The sequence below is a fragment of the Electrophorus electricus genome, unplaced genomic scaffold, assembly GCF_041902795.1.
Source record: "Electrophorus electricus isolate QZ-2024a unplaced genomic scaffold, ASM4190279v1 Scaffold154, whole genome shotgun sequence".
NCBI lineage: Eukaryota > Metazoa > Chordata > Actinopteri > Gymnotiformes > Gymnotidae > Electrophorus > Electrophorus electricus.
In genome coordinates, this window is record NW_027658435.1 from 19354 (window position 1) to 38706 (window position 19353).

Sequence of the window (19353 nt, forward strand, 5' to 3'; positions counted from 1 at the left end):
TAGCTCTGGGCCTGGGCACACTTCATTCACTTTGTGCCTTTAAATCATACTACTACTACCACCAGACTTCCAGGGCCAAGAGGTCAACCACAGTCATGCACAGCAAAGTAGCTCTGGGCCTGGGCACACTTCAAGATGTTTGACCCTTTATATAAGCCTAGAAATAGACTTCCAGGCCCAAGAGTTCAAACACAGTCATGCACAGCAAAGTAGCTCTGGGCCTGGGCACACTTCATTCACTTTGTACCTTTAAATCATACTACTACTACCACCAGACTTCCAGGCCCAAGAGGTCAAACACATTCATGCCCAGCAAAGTAGCTCTGGGCCTGGGCACACTTCAATCACTTTGTGCCTTTAAATCATACTACTACTACCACCAGACTTCCAGGCCCTGGAGGTCACACCTTCATGCCTAGCAAGGTTGCTTTACACCTGCGCACACTTCAGACCGTTTCACTCTTTTAATCATTCAAAGTACCACATTTCCAGACCCAAGAGGTCACAGAATCATACCCAGCAAAGTAGCTCTGGGCCTGGGCACACTTCAATCACTTTGTGCCTTTAAATCATACTACTACTACCAGACTTCCAGGCCCCAGAGGTCAAACACAGTCATGCCCAGCAAAGTAGCTCTGGGCCTGGGCACACTTCAAGAAGTTTGACCCTTTATATAAGCCTAGAAATAGACTTCCAGAGCCAAGAGGTCAAACACAGTCATGCACAGCAAAGTAGCTCTGGGCCTGGGCACACTTCATTCACTTTGTACCTTTAAATCATACTACTACTACCAGACTTCCAGGCCCAAGAGTTCAAACACATTCATGCCCAGCAAAGTAGCTCTGGGCCTGGGCACACTTCAATCACTTTGTGTCTTTAAATCATACTACTACTACCAGACTTCCAGGCCCCAGAGGTCAACCACAGTCATGCACAGCAAAGTAGCTCTGGGCCTGGGCACACTTCAAGATGTTTGACCCTTTATATAAGCCTAGAAATAGACTTCCAGGCCCAAGAGTTCAAACACATTCATGCCCAGCAAAGTAGCTCTGGGCCTGGGCACACTTCAATCACTTTGTGCCTTTAAATCATACTACTACTACCACCAGACTTCCAGGCCCAAGAGGTCAAACACAGTCATGCCCAGCAAAGTAGCTCTGGGCCTGGGCACACTTCAATCACTTTGTGCCTTTAAATCATACTACTACTACCAGACTTCCAGGCCCAAGAGTTCAAACACATTCATGCCCAGCAAAGTAGCTCTGGGCCTGGGCACACTTCAAGATGTTTGACCCTTTATATAAGCCTAGAAATAGACTTCCAGAGCCAAGAGGTCAAACACAGTCATGCCCAGCAAAGTAGCTCTGGGCCTGGGCACACTTCAATCACTTTGTGCCTTTAAATCATACTACTACTACCAGACTTCCAGGCCCAAGAGTTCAAACACATTCATGCCCAGCAAAGTAGCTCTGGGCCTGGGCACACTTCAAGATGTTTGACCCTGTATATAAGCCTAGAAATAGACTTCCAGAGCCAAGAGGTCAAACACAGTCATGCCCAGCAAAGTAGCTCTGGGCCTGGGCACACTTCAATCACTTTGTGCCTTTAAATCATACTACTACTACCAGACTTCCAGGCCCCAGAGGTCAAACACAGTCATGCCCAGCAAAGTAGCTCTGGGCCTGGGCACACTTCAAGAAGTTTGACCCTTTATATAAGCCTAGAAATAGACTTCCAGAGCCAAGAGGTCAAACACAGTCATGCACAGCAAAGTAGCTCTGGGCCTGGGCACACTTCATTCACTTTGTGCCTTTAAATCATACTACTACTACCACCAGACTTCCAGGCCCAAGAGGTCAAACACATTCATGCCCAGCAAAGTAGCTCTGGGCCTGGGCACACTTCAATCACTTTGTGCCTTTAAATCATACTACTACTACCAGACTTCCAGGCCCAAGAGGTCAAACACAGTCATGCCCAGCAAAGTAGCTCTGGGCCTGGGCACACTTCAATCACTTTGTGCCTTTAAATCATACTACTACTACCAGACTTCCAGGCCCAAGAGTTCAAACACATTCATGCCCAGCAAAGTAGCTCTGGGCCTGGGCACACTTCAAGATGTTTGACCCTGTATATAAGCCTAGAAATAGACTTCCAGAGCCAAGAGGTCAAACACAGTCATGCCCAGCAAAGTAGCTCTGGGCCTGGGCACACTTCATTCACTTTGTGCCTTTAAATCATACTACTACTACCAGACTTCCAGGCCCAAGAGTTCAAACACATTCATGCCCAGCAAAGTAGCTCTGGGCCTGGGCACACTTCAATCACTTTGTGCCTTTAAATCATACTACTACTACCAGACTTCCAGGCCCCAGAGGTCAAACACAGTCATGCCCAGCAAAGTAGCTCTGGGCCTGGGCACACTTCAAGAAGTTTGACCCTTTATATAAGCCTAGAAATAGACTTCCAGAGCCAAGAGGTCAAACACAGTCATGCCCAGCAAAGTAGCTCTGGGCCTGGGCACACTTCATTCACTTTGTACCTTTAAATCATACTACTACTACCAGACTTCCAGGCCCAAGACGTCAAACACAGTCATGCCCAGCAAAGTAGCTCTGGGCCTGGGCACACTTCATTCACTTTGTACCTTTAAATCATACTACTACTACTACTACTACTACTACTACTACTACTACTACTACTACCAGACTTCCAGGCCCAAGAGTTCAAACACATTCATGCCCAGCAAAGTAGCTCTGGGCCTGGGCACACTTCAATCACTTTGTGCCTTTAAATCATACTACTACTACCACCAGACTTCCAGGCCCAAGAGGTCAAACACAGTCATGCCCAGCAAAGTAGCTCTGGGCCTGGGCACACTTCAATCACTTTGTGCCTTTAAATCATACTACTACTACCAGACTTCCAGGCCCAAGAGTTCAAACACATTCATGCCCAGCAAAGTAGCTCTGGGCCTGGGCACACTTCAATCACTTTGTGCCTTTAAATCATACTACTACTACCACCAGACTTCCAGGCCCAAGAGGTCAAACACAGTCATGCCCAGCAAAGTAGCTCTGGGCCTGGGCACACTTCAATCACTTTGTGCCTTTAAATCATACTACTACTACCAGACTTCCAGGCCCAAGAGTTCAAACACATTCATGCCCAGCAAAGTAGCTCTGGGCCTGGGCACACTTCAATCACTTTGTGCCTTTAAATCATACTACTACTACTACCACCAGACTTCCAGACCCAAGAGGTCAAACACAGTCATGCCCAGCAAAGTAGCTCTGGGCCTGGGCACACTTCAAGAAGTTTGACCCTTTATATAAGCCTAGAAATAGACTTCCAGGCCCAAGAGGTCAAACACAGTCATGCCCAGCAAAGTAGCTCTGGGCCTGGGCACACTTCATTCACTTTGTACCTTTAAATCATACTACTACTACTACTACTACTACTACTACTACTACTACTACTACTACCAGACTTCCAGGCCCAAGAGGTCAAACACAGTCATGCCCAGCAAAGTAGCTCTGGGCCTGGGCACACTTCATTCACTTTGTGCCTTTAAATCATACTACTACTACCACCAGAATTCCAGGGCCAAGAGGTCACACAGTCATACACAGCAAAGTAGCTCTGGGCCTGGGCACACTTCAAGAAGTTTGACCCTTTATATAAGCCTAGAAATAGACTTCCAGGCCCAAGAGGTCAAACACAGTCATGCCCAGCAAAGTAGCTCTGGGCCTGGGCACACTTCATTCACTTTGTACCTTTAAATCATACTACTACTACTACTACTACTACTACCAGACTTCCAGGCCCAAGAGGTCAAACACAGTCATGCCCAGCAAAGTAGATCTGGGCCTGGGCACACTTCAATCACTTTGTGCCTTTAAATCATACTACTACTACCACCAGACTTCCAGGCCCTGGAGGTCACACCTTCATGCCTAGCAAGGTTGCTTTACACCTGCGCACACTTCAGACCGTTTCACTCTTTTAATCATTCAAAGTACCACATTTCCAGACCCAAGAGGTCACAGAATCATACCCAGCAAAGTAGCTCTGGGCCTGGGCGGACCATGCAGTTTGACCCTTTTTTTTTTAATAATACTACAACCTGACTTCCAGGCCCAAGAGGTCACACAGTCATGCCCAGCAAAGTAGCTCTGGGCCTGGGCACACTTCAATCACTTTGTGCCTTTAAATCATACTACTACTACCAGACTTCCAGGCCCAAGAGTTCAAACACATTCATGCCCAGCAAAGTAGCTCTGGGCCTGGGCACACTTCATTCACTTTGTGCCTTTAAATCATACTACTACTACCACCAGACTTCCAGGGCCAAGAGGTCAACCACAGTCATGCACAGCAAAGTAGCTCTGGGCCTGGGCACACTTCAAGATGTTTGACCCTTTATATAAGCCTAGAAATAGACTTCCAGGCCCAAGAGTTCAAACACAGTCATGCACAGCAAAGTAGCTCTGGGCCTGGGCACACTTCATTCACTTTGTACCTTTAAATCATACTACTACTACCACCAGACTTCCAGGCCCAAGAGGTCAAACACATTCATGCCCAGCAAAGTAGCTCTGGGCCTGGGCACACTTCAATCACTTTGTGCCTTTAAATCATACTACTACTACCACCAGACTTCCAGGCCCTGGAGGTCACACCTTCATGCCTAGCAAGGTTGCTTTACACCTGCGCACACTTCAGACCGTTTCACTCTTTTAATCATTCAAAGTACCACATTTCCAGACCCAAGAGGTCACAGAATCATACCCAGCAAAGTAGCTCTGGGCCTGGGCACACTTCAATCACTTTGTGCCTTTAAATCATACTACTACTACCAGACTTCCAGGCCCCAGAGGTCAAACACAGTCATGCCCAGCAAAGTAGCTCTGGGCCTGGGCACACTTCAAGAAGTTTGACCCTTTATATAAGCCTAGAAATAGACTTCCAGAGCCAAGAGGTCAAACACAGTCATGCACAGCAAAGTAGCTCTGGGCCTGGGCACACTTCATTCACTTTGTACCTTTAAATCATACTACTACTACCAGACTTCCAGGCCCAAGAGTTCAAACACATTCATGCCCAGCAAAGTAGCTCTGGGCCTGGGCACACTTCAATCACTTTGTGTCTTTAAATCATACTACTACTACCAGACTTCCAGGCCCCAGAGGTCAACCACAGTCATGCACAGCAAAGTAGCTCTGGGCCTGGGCACACTTCAAGATGTTTGACCCTTTATATAAGCCTAGAAATAGACTTCCAGGCCCAAGAGTTCAAACACATTCATGCCCAGCAAAGTAGCTCTGGGCCTGGGCACACTTCAATCACTTTGTGCCTTTAAATCATACTACTACTACCACCAGACTTCCAGGCCCAAGAGGTCAAACACAGTCATGCCCAGCAAAGTAGCTCTGGGCCTGGGCACACTTCAATCACTTTGTGCCTTTAAATCATACTACTACTACCAGACTTCCAGGCCCAAGAGTTCAAACACATTCATGCCCAGCAAAGTAGCTCTGGGCCTGGGCACACTTCAAGATGTTTGACCCTTTATATAAGCCTAGAAATAGACTTCCAGAGCCAAGAGGTCAAACACAGTCATGCCCAGCAAAGTAGCTCTGGGCCTGGGCACACTTCAATCACTTTGTGCCTTTAAATCATACTACTACTACCAGACTTCCAGGCCCAAGAGTTCAAACACATTCATGCCCAGCAAAGTAGCTCTGGGCCTGGGCACACTTCAAGATGTTTGACCCTGTATATAAGCCTAGAAATAGACTTCCAGAGCCAAGAGGTCAAACACAGTCATGCCCAGCAAAGTAGCTCTGGGCCTGGGCACACTTCATTCACTTTGTGCCTTTAAATCATACTACTACTACCAGACTTCCAGGCCCAAGAGTTCAAACACATTCATGCCCAGCAAAGTAGCTCTGGGCCTGGGCACACTTCAATCACTTTGTGCCTTTAAATCATACTACTACTACCAGACTTCCAGGCCCCAGAGGTCAAACACAGTCATGCCCAGCAAAGTAGCTCTGGGCCTGGGCACACTTCAAGAAGTTTGACCCTTTATATAAGCCTAGAAATAGACTTCCAGAGCCAAGAGGTCAAACACAGTCATGCACAGCAAAGTAGCTCTGGGCCTGGGCACACTTCATTCACTTTGTGCCTTTAAATCATACTACTACTACCACCAGACTTCCAGGCCCAAGAGGTCAAACACATTCATGCCCAGCAAAGTAGCTCTGGGCCTGGGCACACTTCAATCACTTTGTGCCTTTAAATCATACTACTACTACCAGACTTCCAGGCCCAAGAGGTCAAACACAGTCATGCCCAGCAAAGTAGCTCTGGGCCTGGGCACACTTCAATCACTTTGTGCCTTTAAATCATACTACTACTACCAGACTTCCAGGCCCAAGAGTTCAAACACATTCATGCCCAGCAAAGTAGCTCTGGGCCTGGGCACACTTCAAGATGTTTGACCCTGTATATAAGCCTAGAAATAGACTTCCAGAGCCAAGAGGTCAAACACAGTCATGCCCAGCAAAGTAGCTCTGGGCCTGGGCACACTTCATTCACTTTGTGCCTTTAAATCATACTACTACTACCAGACTTCCAGGCCCAAGAGTTCAAACACATTCATGCCCAGCAAAGTAGCTCTGGGCCTGGGCACACTTCAATCACTTTGTGCCTTTAAATCATACTACTACTACCAGACTTCCAGGCCCCAGAGGTCAAACACAGTCATGCCCAGCAAAGTAGCTCTGGGCCTGGGCACACTTCAAGAAGTTTGACCCTTTATATAAGCCTAGAAATAGACTTCCAGAGCCAAGACGTCAAACACAGTCATGCCCAGCAAAGTAGCTCTGGGCCTGGGCACACTTCATTCACTTTGTACCTTTAAATCATACTACTACTACTACTACTACTACTACTACTACTACTACCAGACTTCCAGGCCCAAGAGTTCAAACACATTCATGCCCAGCAAAGTAGCTCTGGGCCTGGGCACACTTCAATCACTTTGTGCCTTTAAATCATACTACTACTACCACCAGACTTCCAGGCCCAAGAGGTCAAACACAGTCATGCCCAGCAAAGTAGCTCTGGGCCTGGGCACACTTCAATCACTTTGTGCCTTTAAATCATACTACTACTACCAGACTTCCAGGCCCAAGAGTTCAAACACATTCATGCCCAGCAAAGTAGCTCTGGGCCTGGGCACACTTCAATCACTTTGTGCCTTTAAATCATACTACTACTACCACCAGACTTCCAGGCCCAAGAGGTCAAACACAGTCATGCCCAGCAAAGTAGCTCTGGGCCTGGGCACACTTCAATCACTTTGTGCCTTTAAATCATACTACTACTACCAGACTTCCAGGCCCAAGAGTTCAAACACATTCATGCCCAGCAAAGTAGCTCTGGGCCTGGGCACACTTCAATCACTTTGTGCCTTTAAATCATACTACTACTACTACCACCAGACTTCCAGACCCAAGAGGTCAAACACAGTCATGCCCAGCAAAGTAGCTCTGGGCCTGGGCACACTTCAAGAAGTTTGACCCTTTATATAAGCCTAGAAATAGACTTCCAGGCCCAAGAGGTCAAACACAGTCATGCCCAGCAAAGTAGCTCTGGGCCTGGGCACACTTCATTCACTTTGTACCTTTAAATCATACTACTACTACTACTACTACTACTACTACTACTACTACTACTACTACCAGACTTCCAGGCCCAAGAGGTCAAACACAGTCATGCCCAGCAAAGTAGCTCTGGGCCTGGGCACACTTCATTCACTTTGTGCCTTTAAATCATACTACTACTACCACCAGAATTCCAGGGCCAAGAGGTCACACAGTCATACACAGCAAAGTAGCTCTGGGCCTGGGCACACTTCAAGAAGTTTGACCCTTTATATAAGCCTAGAAATAGACTTCCAGGCCCAAGAGGTCAAACACAGTCATGCCCAGCAAAGTAGCTCTGGGCCTGGGCACACTTCATTCACTTTGTACCTTTAAATCATACTACTACTACTACTACTACTACTACCAGACTTCCAGGCCCAAGAGGTCAAACACAGTCATGCCCAGCAAAGTAGATCTGGGCCTGGGCACACTTCAATCACTTTGTGCCTTTAAATCATACTACTACTACCACCAGACTTCCAGGCCCTGGAGGTCACACCTTCATGCCTAGCAAGGTTGCTTTACACCTGCGCACACTTCAGACCGTTTCACTCTTTTAATCATTCAAAGTACCACATTTCCAGACCCAAGAGGTCACAGAATCATACCCAGCAAAGTAGCTCTGGGCCTGGGCGGACCATGCAGTTTGACCCTTTTTTTTTTAATAATACTACAACCTGACTTCCAGGCCCAAGAGGTCACACAGTCATGCCCAGCAAAGAAGCTCTGGGCCTGGGCACACTTCAATCACTTTGTGCCTTTAAATCATACTACTACTACCAGACTTCCAGGCCCAAGAGTTCAAACACATTCATGCCCAGCAAAGTAGCTCTGGGCCTGGGCACACTTCATTCACTTTGTGCCTTTAAATCATACTACTACTACCACCAGACTTCCAGGGCCAAGAGGTCAACCACAGTCATGCACAGCAAAGTAGCTCTGGGCCTGGGCACACTTCAAGATGTTTGACCCTTTATATAAGCCTAGAAATAGACTTCCAGGCCCAAGAGTTCAAACACAGTCATGCACAGCAAAGTAGCTCTGGGCCTGGGCACACTTCATTCACTTTGTACCTTTAAATCATACTACTACTACCACCAGACTTCCAGGCCCAAGAGGTCAAACACATTCATGCCCAGCAAAGTAGCTCTGGGCCTGGGCACACTTCAATCACTTTGTGCCTTTAAATCATACTACTACTACCACCAGACTTCCAGGCCCTGGAGGTCACACCTTCATGCCTAGCAAGGTTGCTTTACACCTGCGCACACTTCAGACCGTTTCACTCTTTTAATCATTCAAAGTACCACATTTCCAGACCCAAGAGGTCACAGAATCATACCCAGCAAAGTAGCTCTGGGCCTGGGCACACTTCAATCACTTTGTGCCTTTAAATCATACTACTACTACCAGACTTCCAGGCCCCAGAGGTCAAACACAGTCATGCCCAGCAAAGTAGCTCTGGGCCTGGGCACACTTCAAGAAGTTTGACCCTTTATATAAGCCTAGAAATAGACTTCCAGAGCCAAGAGGTCAAACACAGTCATGCACAGCAAAGTAGCTCTGGGCCTGGGCACACTTCATTCACTTTGTACCTTTAAATCATACTACTACTACCAGACTTCCAGGCCCAAGAGTTCAAACACATTCATGCCCAGCAAAGTAGCTCTGGGCCTGGGCACACTTCAATCACTTTGTGTCTTTAAATCATACTACTACTACCAGACTTCCAGGCCCCAGAGGTCAACCACAGTCATGCACAGCAAAGTAGCTCTGGGCCTGGGCACACTTCAAGATGTTTGACCCTTTATATAAGCCTAGAAATAGACTTCCAGGCCCAAGAGTTCAAACACATTCATGCCCAGCAAAGTAGCTCTGGGCCTGGGCACACTTCAATCACTTTGTGCCTTTAAATCATACTACTACTACCACCAGACTTCCAGGCCCAAGAGGTCAAACACAGTCATGCCCAGCAAAGTAGCTCTGGGCCTGGGCACACTTCAATCACTTTGTGCCTTTAAATCATACTACTACTACCAGACTTCCAGGCCCAAGAGTTCAAACACATTCATGCCCAGCAAAGTAGCTCTGGGCCTGGGCACACTTCAAGATGTTTGACCCTTTATATAAGCCTAGAAATAGACTTCCAGAGCCAAGAGGTCAAACACAGTCATGCCCAGCAAAGTAGCTCTGGGCCTGGGCACACTTCAATCACTTTGTGCCTTTAAATCATACTACTACTACCAGACTTCCAGGCCCAAGAGTTCAAACACATTCATGCCCAGCAAAGTAGCTCTGGGCCTGGGCACACTTCAAGATGTTTGACCCTGTATATAAGCCTAGAAATAGACTTCCAGAGCCAAGAGGTCAAACACAGTCATGCCCAGCAAAGTAGCTCTGGGCCTGGGCACACTTCATTCACTTTGTGCCTTTAAATCATACTACTACTACCAGACTTCCAGGCCCAAGAGTTCAAACACATTCATGCCCAGCAAAGTAGCTCTGGGCCTGGGCACACTTCAATCACTTTGTGCCTTTAAATCATACTACTACTACCAGACTTCCAGGCCCCAGAGGTCAAACACAGTCATGCCCAGCAAAGTAGCTCTGGGCCTGGGCACACTTCAAGAAGTTTGACCCTTTATATAAGCCTAGAAATAGACTTCCAGAGCCAAGAGGTCAAACACAGTCATGCACAGCAAAGTAGCTCTGGGCCTGGGCACACTTCATTCACTTTGTGCCTTTAAATCATACTACTACTACCACCAGACTTCCAGGCCCAAGAGGTCAAACACATTCATGCCCAGCAAAGTAGCTCTGGGCCTGGGCACACTTCAATCACTTTGTGCCTTTAAATCATACTACTACTACCAGACTTCCAGGCCCAAGAGGTCAAACACAGTCATGCCCAGCAAAGTAGCTCTGGGCCTGGGCACACTTCAATCACTTTGTGCCTTTAAATCATACTACTACTACCAGACTTCCAGGCCCAAGAGTTCAAACACATTCATGCCCAGCAAAGTAGCTCTGGGCCTGGGCACACTTCAAGATGTTTGACCCTGTATATAAGCCTAGAAATAGACTTCCAGAGCCAAGAGGTCAAACACAGTCATGCCCAGCAAAGTAGCTCTGGGCCTGGGCACACTTCATTCACTTTGTGCCTTTAAATCATACTACTACTACCAGACTTCCAGGCCCAAGAGTTCAAACACATTCATGCCCAGCAAAGTAGCTCTGGGCCTGGGCACACTTCAATCACTTTGTGCCTTTAAATCATACTACTACTACCAGACTTCCAGGCCCCAGAGGTCAAACACAGTCATGCCCAGCAAAGTAGCTCTGGGCCTGGGCACACTTCAAGAAGTTTGACCCTTTATATAAGCCTAGAAATAGACTTCCAGAGCCAAGAGGTCAAACACAGTCATGCCCAGCAAAGTAGCTCTGGGCCTGGGCACACTTCATTCACTTTGTACCTTTAAATCATACTACTACTACCAGACTTCCAGGCCCAAGACGTCAAACACAGTCATGCCCAGCAAAGTAGCTCTGGGCCTGGGCACACTTCATTCACTTTGTACCTTTAAATCATACTACTACTACTACTACTACTACTACTACTACTACTACCAGACTTCCAGGCCCAAGAGTTCAAACACATTCATGCCCAGCAAAGTAGCTCTGGGCCTGGGCACACTTCAATCACTTTGTGCCTTTAAATCATACTACTACTACCACCAGACTTCCAGGCCCAAGAGGTCAAACACAGTCATGCCCAGCAAAGTAGCTCTGGGCCTGGGCACACTTCAATCACTTTGTGCCTTTAAATCATACTACTACTACCAGACTTCCAGGCCCAAGAGTTCAAACACATTCATGCCCAGCAAAGTAGCTCTGGGCCTGGGCACACTTCAATCACTTTGTGCCTTTAAATCATACTACTACTACCACCAGACTTCCAGGCCCAAGAGGTCAAACACAGTCATGCCCAGCAAAGTAGCTCTGGGCCTGGGCACACTTCAATCACTTTGTGCCTTTAAATCATACTACTACTACCAGACTTCCAGGCCCAAGAGTTCAAACACATTCATGCCCAGCAAAGTAGCTCTGGGCCTGGGCACACTTCAATCACTTTGTGCCTTTAAATCATACTACTACTACTACCACCAGACTTCCAGACCCAAGAGGTCAAACACAGTCATGCCCAGCAAAGTAGCTCTGGGCCTGGGCACACTTCAAGAAGTTTGACCCTTTATATAAGCCTAGAAATAGACTTCCAGGCCCAAGAGGTCAAACACAGTCATGCCCAGCAAAGTAGCTCTGGGCCTGGGCACACTTCATTCACTTTGTACCTTTAAATCATACTACTACTACTACTACTACTACTACTACTACTACTACTACTACCAGACTTCCAGGCCCAAGAGGTCAAACACAGTCATGCCCAGCAAAGTAGCTCTGGGCCTGGGCACACTTCATTCACTTTGTGCCTTTAAATCATACTACTACTACCACCAGAATTCCAGGGCCAAGAGGTCACACAGTCATACACAGCAAAGTAGCTCTGGGCCTGGGCACACTTCAAGAAGTTTGACCCTTTATATAAGCCTAGAAATAGACTTCCAGGCCCAAGAGGTCAAACACAGTCATGCCCAGCAAAGTAGCTCTGGGCCTGGGCACACTTCATTCACTTTGTACCTTTAAATCATACTACTACTACTACTACTACTACTACCAGACTTCCAGGCCCAAGAGGTCAAACACAGTCATGCCCAGCAAAGTAGCTCTGGGCCTGGGCACACTTCAAGAAGTTTGACCCTTTATATAAGCCTAGAAATAGACTTCCAGGCCCAAGAGGTCAAACACAGTCATGCCCAGCAAAGTAGCTCTGGGCCTGGGCACACTTCAATCACTTTGTGCCTTTAAATCATACTACTACTACTACTACTACTACTACTACTACTACTACTACCAGACTTCCAGGCCCAAGAGTTCAAACACATTCATGCCCAGCAAAGTAGCTCTGGGCCTGGGCACACTTCATTCACTTTGTGCCTTTAAATCATACTACTACTACCACCAGACTTCCAGGGCCAAGAGGTCAACCACAGTCATGCACAGCAAAGTAGCTCTGGGCCTGGGCACACTTCAAGATGTTTGACCCTTTATATAAGCCTAGAAATAGACTTCCAGGCCCAAGAGTTCAAACACAGTCATGCACAGCAAAGTAGCTCTGGGCCTGGGCACACTTCATTCACTTTGTACCTTTAAATCATACTACTACTACCACCAGACTTCCAGGCCCAAGAGGTCAAACACATTCATGCCCAGCAAAGTAGCTCTGGGCCTGGGCACACTTCAATCACTTTGTGCCTTTAAATCATACTACTACTACCAGACTTCCAGGCCCCAGAGGTCAAACACAGTCATGCCCAGCAAAGTAGCTCTGGGCCTGGGCACACTTCAAGAAGTTTGACCCTTTATATAAGCCTAGAAATAGACTTTCAGGCCCAAGAGGTCAAACACAGTCATGCCCAGCAAAGTAGCTGTGGGCCTGGGCACACTTCATTCACTTTGTACCTTTAAATCATACTACTACTACTACTACTACTACTACTACTACTACTACTACTACTACCAGACTTCCAGGCCCAAGAGGTCAAACACAGTCATGCCCAGCAAAGTAGCTCTGGGCCTGGGCACACTTCAAGAAGTTTGACCCTTTATATAAGCCTAGAAATAGACTTCCAGAGCCAAGAGGTCAAACACAGTCATGCCCAGCAAAGTAGCTCTGGGCCTGGGCACACTTCATTCACTTTGTACCTTTAAATCATACTACTACTACTACCAGACTTCCAGGCCCAAGAGTTCAAACACAGTCATGCCCAGCAAAGTAGCTCTGGGCCTGGGCACACTTCAATTACTTTGTGCCTTTAAATCATCCTACTACTACCACCAGACTTCCAGGCCCAAGAGGTCAAACACAGTCATGCCCAGCAAAGTAGCTCTGGGCCTGGGCACACTTCAATCACTTTGTGCCTTTAAATCATCCTACTACTACCACCAGACTTCCAGGCCCAAGAGGTCAAACACAGTCATGCCCAGCAAAGTAGCTCTGGGCCTGGGCACACTTCAATCACTTTGTGCCTTTAAATCATACTACTACTACTACTACGAGACTTCCAGACCCAAGAGGTCAAACACAGTCATGCCCAGCAAAGTAGCTCTGGGCCTGGGCACACTTCAAGAAGTTTGACCCTTTATATAAGCCTAGAAATAGACTTCCAGGCCCAAGAGGTCAAACACAGTCATGCCCAGCAAAGTAGCTCTGGGCCTGGGCACACTTCATTCACTTTGTACCTTTAAATCATACTACTACTACTACTACTACTACTACTACCAGACTTCCAGGCCCAAGAGGTCAAACACAGTCATGCACAGCAAAGTAGCTCTGGGCCTGGGCACACTTCATTCACTTTGTACCTTTAAATCATACTACTACTACCAGACTTCCAGGCCCAAGAGTTCAAACACATTCATGCCCAGCAAAGTAGCTCTGGGCCTGGGCACACTTCATTCACTTTGTGCCTTTAAATCATACTACTACTACCACCAGACTTCCAGGGCCAAGAGGTCAACCACAGTCATGCACAGCAAAGTAGCTCTGGGCCTGGGCACACTTCAAGATGTTTGACCCTTTATATAAGCCTAGAAATAGACTTCCAGGCCCAAGAGTTCAAACACAGTCATGCACAGCAAAGTAGCTCTGGGCCTGGGCACACTTCATTCACTTTGTACCTTTAAATCATACTACTACTACCACCAGACTTCCAGGCCCAAGAGGTCAAACACATTCATGCCCAGCAAAGTAGCTCTGGGCCTGGGCACACTTCAATCACTTTGTGACTTTAAATCATACTACTACTACCAGACTTCCAGGCCCAAGAGGTCAAACACAGTCATGCCCAGCAAAGTAGCTCTGGGCCTGGGCACACTTCAAGAAGTTTGACCCTTTATATAAGCCTAGAAATAGACTTCCAGAGCCAAGAGGTCAAACACAGTCATGCACAGCAAAGTAGCTCTGGGCCTGGGCACACTTCAATCACTTTGTGCCTTTAAATCATACTACTACTACTACCACCAGACTTCCAGACCCAAGAGGTCAAACACAGTCATGCCCAGCAAAGTAGCTCTGGGCCTGGGCACACTTCAAGAAGTTTGACCCTTTATATAAGCCTAGAAATAGACTTCCAGGCCCAAGAGGTCAAACACAGTCATGCCCAGCAAAGTAGCTCTGGGCCTGGGCACACTTCATTCACTTTGTACCTTTAAATCATACTACTACTACTACTACTACTACTACTACTACTACTACTACCAGACTTCCAGGCCCAAGAGGTCAAACACAGTCATGCCCAGCAAAGTAGATCTGGGCCTGGGCACACTTCAATCACTTTGTGCCTTTAAATCATACTACTACTACCACCAGACTTCCAGGCCCTGGAGGTCACACCTTCATGCCTAGCAAGGTTGCTTTACACCTGCGCACACTTCAGACCGTTTCACTCTTTTAATCATTCAAAGTACCACATTTCCAGACCCAAGAGGTCACAGAATCATACCCAGCAAAGTAGCTCTGGGCCTGGGCGGACCATGCAGTTTGACCCTTTTTTTTTTAATAATACTACAACCTGACTTCCAGGCCCAAGAGGTCACACAGTCATGCCCAGCAAAGTAGCTCTGGGCCTGGGCACACTTCAATCACTTTGTGCCTTTAAATCATACTACTACTACCAGACTTCCAGGCCCAAGAGGTCAAACACAGTCATGCCCAGCAAAGTAGCTCTGGGCCTGGGCACACTTCATTCACTTTGTGCCTTTAAATCATACTACTACTACCACCAGAATTCCAGGGCCAAGAGGTCACACAGTCATACACAGCAAAGTAGCTCTGGGCCTGGGCACACTTCAAGAAGTTTGACCCTTTATATAAGCCTAGAAATAGACTTCCAGGCCCAAGAGGTCAAACACAGTCATGCCCAGCAAAGTAGCTCTGGGCCTGGGCACACTTCATTCACTTTGTACCTTTAAATCATACTACTACTACTACTACTACTACTACTACTACTACCAGACTTCCAGGCCCAAGAGGTCAAACACAGTCATGCCCAGCAAAGTAGATCTGGGCCTGGGCACACTTCAATCACTTTGTGCCTTTAAATCATACTACTACTACCACAAGACTTCCAGGCCCTGGAGGTCACACCTTCATGCCTAGCAAGGTTGCTTTACACCTGCGCACACTTCAGACCGTTTCACTCTTTTAATCATTCAAAGTACCACATTTCCAGACCCAAGAGGTCACAGAATCATACCCAGCAAAGTAGCTCTGGGCCTGGGCGGACCATGCAGTTTGACCCTTTTTTTTAATAATACTACAACCTGACTTCCAGGCCCAAGAGGTCACACAGTCATGCCCAGCAAAGTAGCTCTGGGCCTGGGCACACTTCAATCACTTTGTGCCTTTAAATCATACTACTACTACCAGACTTCCAGGCCCAAGAGGTCAAACACAGTCATGCCCAGCAAAGTAGCTCTGGGCCTGGGCACACTTCATTCACTTTGTGCCTTTAAATCATACTACTACTACCACCAGAATTCCAGGGCCAAGAGGTCACACAGTCATACACAGCAAAGTAGCTCTGGGCCTGGGCACACTTCAAGAAGTTTGACCCTTTATATAAGCCTAGAAATAGACTTCCAGGCCCAAGAGGTCAAACACAGTCATGCCCAGCAAAGTAGCTCTGGGCCTGGGCACACTTCATTCACTTTGTACCTTTAAATCATACTACTACTACCAGACTTCCAGGCCCAAGAGTTCAAACACAGTCATGCCCAGCAAAGTAGCTCTGGGCCTGGGCACACTTCAATCACTTTGTGCCTTTAAATCATCCTACTACTACCACCAGACTTCCAGGCCCAAGAGGTCAAACACAGTCATGCCCAGCAAAGTAGCTCTGGGCCTGGGCACACTTCAATCACTTTGTGCCTTTAAATCATACTACTACTACCACCAGACGTCCAGGGCCAAGAGGTCACACAGTCATGCACAGCAAAGTAGCTCTGGGCCTGGGCACACTTCAAGAAGTTTGACCCTTTATATAAGCCTAGAAATAGACTTCCAGGCCCAAGAGTTCAAACACAGTCATGCACAGCAAAGTAGCTCTGGGCCTGGGCACACTTCATTCACTTTGTGCCTTTAAATCATACTACTACTACCACCAGACTTCCAGGCCCAAGAGGTCAAAAACAGTCATGCACAGCAAAGTAGCTCTGGGCCTGGGCACACTTCAATCACTTTGTGCCTTTAAATCATACTACTACTACTACCAGACTTCCAGACCCAAGAGGTCAAACACAGTCATGCCCAGCAAAGTAGCTCTGGGCCTGGGCACACTTCAAGAAGTTTGACCCTTTATATAAGCCTAGAAATAGACTTCCAGGCCCAAGAGGTCAAACACAGTCATGCCCAGCAAAGTAGCTCTGGGCCTGGGCACACTTCAATCACTTTGTGCCTTTAAATCATACTACTACTACTACTACTACTACTACTACTACTACTACTACCAGACTTCCAGGCCCAAGAGTTCAAACACATTCATGCCCAGCAAAGTAGCTCTGGGCCTGGGCACACTTCATTCACTTTGTGCCTTTAAATCATACTACTACTACCACCAGACTTCCAGGGCCAAGAGGTCAACCACAGTCATGCACAGCAAAGTAGCTCTGGGCCTGGGCACACTTCAAGATGTTTGACCCTTTATATAAGCCTAGAAATAGACTTCCAGGCCCAAGAGTTCAAACACAGTCATGCACAGCAAAGTAGCTCTGGGCCTGGGCACACTTCATTCACTTTGTACCTTTAAATCATACTACTACTACCACCAGACTTCCAGGCCCAAGAGGTCAAACACATTCATGCCCAGCAAAGTAGCTCTGGGCCTGGGCACACTTCAATCACTTTGTGCCTTTAAATCATACTACTACTACCACCAGACTTCCAGGCCCTGGAGGTCACACCTTCATGCCTAGCAAGGTTGCTTTACACCTGCGCACACTTCAGACCGTTTCACTCTTTTAATCATTCAAAGTACCACATTTCCAGACCCAAGAGGTCACAGAATCATACCCAGCAAAGTAGCTCTGGGCCTGGGCACACTTCAATCACTTTGTGCCTTTAAATCATACTACTACTACCAGACTTCCAGGCCCCAGAGGTCAAACACAGTCATGCCCAGCAAAGTAGCTCTGGGCCTGGGCACACTTCAAGAAGTTTGACCCTTTATATAAGCCTAGAAATAGACTTCCAGAGCCAAGAGGTCAAACACAGTCATGCACAGCAAAGTAGCTCTGGGCCTGGGCACACTTCATTCACTTTGTACCTTTAAATCATACTACTACTACCAGACTTCCAGGCCCAAGAGTTCAAACACATTCATGCCCAGCAAAGTAGCTCTGGGCCTGGGCACACTTCAATCACTTTGTGTCTTTAAATCATACTACTACTACCAGACTTCCAGGCCCCAGAGGTCAAACACAGTCATGCCCAGCAAAGTAGCTCTGGGCCTGGGCACACTTCAAGAAGTTTGACCCTTTATATAAGCCTAGAAATAGACTTTCAGGCCCAAGAGGTCAAACACAGTCATGCCCAGCAAAGTAGCTGTGGGCCTGGGCACACTTCATTCACTTTGTACCTTTAAATCATACTACTACTACTACTACTACTACTACTACTACTACTACTACTACTACCAGACTTCCAGGCCCAAGAGGTCAAACACAGTCATGCCCAGCAAAGTAGCTCTGGGCCTGGGCACACTTCAAGAAGTTTGACCCTTTATATAAGCCTAGAAATAGACTTCCAGGCCCAAGAGTTCAAACACATTCATGCCCAGCAAAGTAGCTCTGGGCCTGGGCACACTTCAATCACTTTGTGCCTTTAAATCATACTACTACTACCACCAGACTTCCAGGCCCAAGAGGTCAAACACAGTCATGCCCAGCAAAGTAGCTCTGGGCCTGGGCACACTTCAATCACTTTGTGCCTTTAAATCATACTACTACTACCAGACTTCCAGGCCCAAGAGTTCAAACACATTCATGCCCAGCAAAGTAGCTCTGGGCCTGGGCACACTTCATTCACTTTGTGCCTTTAAATCATACTACTACTACCACCAGACTTCCAGGGCCAAGAGGTCAACCACAGTCATGCACAGCAAAGTAGCTCTGGGCCTGGGCACACTTCAAGATGTTTGACCCTTTATATAAGCCTAGAAATAGACTTCCAGGCCCAAGAGTTCAAACACAGTCATGCACAGCAAAGTAGCTCTGGGCCTGGGCACACTTCATTCACTTTGTACCTTTAAATCATACTACTACTACCACCAGACTTCCAGGCCCAAGAGGTCAAACACATTCATGCCCAGCAAAGTAGCTCTGGGCCTGGGCACACTTCAATCACTTTGTGCCTTTAAATCATACTACTACTACCACCAGACTTCCAGGCCCTGGAGGTCACACCTTCATGCCTAGCAAGGTTGCTTTACACCTGCGCACACTTCAGACCGTTTCACTCTTTTAA